General features: G+C 35.2%; 1 protein-coding gene across 1 annotated transcript in view; it reads left to right on the top strand.

Moving 5' to 3' along the window:
• The window catches only part of MDGA2 (MAM domain containing glycosylphosphatidylinositol anchor 2), a 534959-nt gene that overhangs the window by 233179 nt on the left and 297357 nt on the right, over positions 1-4423 (top strand). The window lies entirely within an intron of this gene.

Genomic DNA, 4423 nt, shown 5'->3' with positions numbered 1-4423 from the left:
GTGTTTGTTAGCCATCTGTATGTCTTCTTTGGAGAAATGTCTATTTAGTTCTTTGGCCCATTTTTTGATTGGGTCATTTATTTTTCTGGAGTTGAGCTGTTTATTGGTATAAAATTGTTATAAGTACAGTAGTTACTTTTTATTTTTTTGGTTTAGTGATGTGCTGATAAACCAGTTTTGGGAGAAAAAATAACTTGGTTTATAATATTTGCCAATATATCATCGGAACAACCTATTTCAAGTCATATAGTTGGAAGACATGCACATATTTTGCTTGAGCAGATATGAAGTAGTTCCAACATATTACTTTTGTAATTTGTAATTAAATAAAAATATTGAAAATTTATGTCCTCTTTATTTGGTTTTATTGATTAGTTTTTCTGAAGTTCATTCAATGTTATTAATTATTGTAAAGGACTAACTCTGCACCTTTATGGTTTTTAAAATTTTTCCTCTGTTGTACATATGTTTTGTATTATAATAAATTCTATCCTTACTTCCTTACTCCTAAACTTATAGATTCAAAATGCAAATTGTTTTAAATCTCTGAGAGCATTGATTGGATTATTACTTTTTAACCTTTTAAAAATTTTCTGTGTAGGCTTTTACAGCTATACATCTCTTTCTAGACATAATAGTAACTTTGTCTCACGAACTTTGGTATGTAATATTAATTATTATTCAATTTGAAATACTCTCTAATTTCTACTATGTGTCTATCAGTTTTAAAGGAGGGATATCAGTCTCTATGTATAATTTTAAATTTGTCTATTTCTGCTTTCAGTTGTATCAGTTTTTGCTTCACCTGTCTTGCTGCCTGTTTTTTGTCTATTTGTTTTCAGTTATACATGTTTAAAACTGCTCTATCATTTTGGTGACTTGACCCATTGTCAATATATAATGTCCCTCTCTGAATCTGGCAATTTTCTTTGCTGTGAAGTCTGTCTTATCTGATATTAATTAATATAGCTCCTCTTTCTTGCTGTTGAAGTTTGAATGTTAAGTATTTTTCTTTTTCTTTTTACTTTTAATCTTAATTATATTTGAGGAGAGTTTCTTGTAGACAATGTATAATTGAGTCATGGATTCTTTTTTAATTCACTCTGCCAATCTGTGTTTTAGTAGATGCATTTATACCATTAACATTGAATACGGTTATTGAAATGTTAGAGATTAAGTATGCCACTTATCTCTTGTTTGCTGTTTGTTTTCCATTTTTCACTTTTTTTCCTTTATTTGTCTTTCTGTGGATATTTGAATATAAGGAACTTGTATATTCTGGAATGGGGAATAGATGTATTTTTCCCTATTTTCCCCATGAAATATAACTAAATTTTAAAAGTCTCCATTTGATTTATTTCTAGTGTTTGTGAATATATCTCTTTTTCCAGTTTCCCACTCCCATCCCATGGCTGAATTCTAGCACTTTGGGGGTTTTTTTCTTGTTTGTTTGCTTAGATATTTTAATAGCTTGCCTAATATGTACTGTGATGTGATTTTGTGTTTATCCTGCTTGGACTTTTCTGAGCATTTTATATCTTTGAACTTTAGTCTGTTTTCTTAATTCCACTTCTTTTTCCTCTTCATTGATTCTATTTAAACTTTTATTTACACTTCTATTTAGACTTTTCACTGTTTCATAGTTCTTTTATGCTCTTTCCTATCTTTGCCTCCTTTTCTCCTCCACCTATGCTTCAATATTTCTTATTGCCCCACCTTCTGGTTCACCAATGCTGCATTTTATTGTCTCTAATCTATTATAAAGCACACTTACTGAGTTAATTTCTTACATAGTTTTATTTTTTCATTGTGAAGTTTACATTTGGTGTAGTTTTATAGATTTCAGTTATCTGGTGAAACTTCCTATCTTCTCATTTTGCTTTCCCCAGTGCTTTACTTTGTTAAACATTCTAATCATAACAATTTTAGTATTTTTATCTGAGAACTCCAGTGTCTTGATTACCTGTGGTCTCTTGTTATTCTTCTATTTGACTTTGTCCTGTCTCTTGACAAGCCTTATCCTCTTATTGAATGTGTGTTATTCTATGTTTAAAATGATTCAGGATTATCTTGTGTTTGTTCAGAAAATTTCTTTTCAATTTTTTTTTGCCAGGCAGAGAGTATATAGTTTGATTATCTAAATTCAGTCAGGAAATGACCAGAGTCAAGGCTAGGTTGACAATGATCTGTCTGCTATTTGCCCCACTCCTAGGGCATGACTCTTCACAGTTTTCAACTAAATATCCTGAGCTATTCACTGGAGCTTTTTATTTGGATCTTTAGCCTCCTACTACAGGCAAAAAAAAAAAAAAAAACTTGAAAGAAAAGTGGCTGCAGTATGTTAGCTCACCTTTTTGATTTTTTCATTCTCTGGGATTTTGACTTCTCAGGTTCAGGTTGTCTGAACTGATATTTGATGCTTTCAAAAAAGACTTAAGAATTTTTATTGACTTTTCTAATTTTTCTCCATGGGAGTGATGGTCAACTACAAATGACCCTAGTAAAATCAGAAATAGAAGTCTTATTCAGTATAGTTTTAACAATGATGTGTTTGTAGTAGAGGAGACTAACTATATATTTGAAGAGCAATGATGATAGAAGGGATACCCCACATCCAAGGTAAAAGAAACCAAAGTAAGATGGTAAGTGTTGCGAGAGGGCATCAGAGGGCAGACACACTGAAACCATAATCACAGAAAACTAGTCAATCTAATCACATGGACCACAGCCTGGTCTAACTCAATGAAACTAAGCCATGCCCTGTGGGGCCACCCAAGATGGGCAGAATGTGATCCACTGGAGAAGGGAATGGCAAACCACTTCAGTATTCTTGCCTTGAGAACCCCATGAACAGTATGAAACTCCACAGGTCTGTAGGTACCCAATATGCTACTGGAGATCAGTGGAGAAATAACTCCAGAAAGAATGAAGGGATGGAGCCAAAGCAAAAACAATACCCAGTTATGGATGTGACTGGTGATAGAAGCAAGGTCCGATGCTGTAAAGAGCAATATTGCATAGGAACCTGGAATGTCAGGTCCATGAATCAAGGCAAATTGAAAGTGGTCAAACAGGAGATGGCAAGGGTGAACGTTGACATTCTAAGAATCAGCAAACTAAAATGGATTGGAATGGGTGAATTTAACTCAGATGACCATTATATCTACTACTGTGGGCAGGAATCCCTTAGAAGAAATGGAGTAGCAATCATGGTCAACAAAAGAGTCTGAAATGCAGTACCTGGATGCAATCTCAAAAACGACAGAATGATCTCTGTTCGTTTCCAAGGCAAACCATTCAATATCACAGTAATCCAAGTCTATGCCCCAACCAGTAACGCCGAATAGTTGAACAGTTAAATGGTTCTATGAAGACCTACAAGACCTTTTAGAACTAACACCCAAAAAGATGTCTGTTTCATTATAGGGGACTGGAATGCAAAAGTAGGGAGTCAAGAAACACCTGGAATAACAGGCAAATTTGGCCTTGGAATATGGAATGAAGCAGGGCAAAGGCTAATAGAGTTTTGCCAAGAGAACGCACTGGTCATAGCAACACCCTCTTCCAGCAACACAAGAGAAGACTCTACACATGGACATCGCCAGATGGTCAACACCAAAATCAGATTGATTATATTCTTTGCTTCCAAAGGTGGAGAAGCTCTATACAGTCAGCAAAAACAAGACCGGGAGCTGACTGTGGCTCAGACCATGAACTCCTTATTGCCAAATTCAGACTGAAATTGAATAAAGTGGAGAAAACCACTAGACCATTCAGGTATGACCTAAATCAAATCTCTTATGATTATACAGTGGAAGTGAGAAATAGATTTATGGGACTAGATCTGATAGATGGATTGCATGGTGAACTATGGGCGGAGGTTCTTGACATTGTAGAGGAGACAGGGATCAAGACCGTCCCCATGGAAAAGAAATGCAAAAAAGCTAAATGGCTGTCTGGGGAGGACTTACAAATAGCTGTGAAAAGAAGAGAAGTGAAAAGCAAAGGAGAAAAGGAAAGATATAAGCATCTGAATGCAGAGTTCCAAAGAATAGCAAGGAGAGATAAGAAAGCCTTCCTCAGCAATCAATGCAAAGAAATATAGGAAAACAACAGAATGAGAAAGACTAGAGATCTCTTCAAAAAAATTAGAGATACGAAGGGAACATTTCATGCAAAGATGGGCTCGATAAAGGACAGAAATTGTATGGACCTAACAGAAGCAGAAGATGTTAAGAAGAGATGGCAAGAATACACAGAAGAAATGTACAAAAAAGACCTTCATGACCAAGATAATCACGACGGTGTGATCACTGACCTAGAGCCAGAAAACCCGGAATGTGAAGTTAAGTGGGCCTTAGAAAGCATCACTACAAACAAAGCTAGTGGAGGTGATGGAATTCCAGTTGAGCTATTTCAAATC

This window comes from Bison bison, unplaced genomic scaffold, assembly GCF_000754665.1.
Source record: "Bison bison bison isolate TAMUID 2011002044 unplaced genomic scaffold, Bison_UMD1.0 scf7180017864259, whole genome shotgun sequence".
Lineage (NCBI taxonomy): Eukaryota > Metazoa > Chordata > Mammalia > Artiodactyla > Bovidae > Bison > Bison bison.
This window is presented reverse-complemented; position numbering and strand designations above follow the sequence as displayed.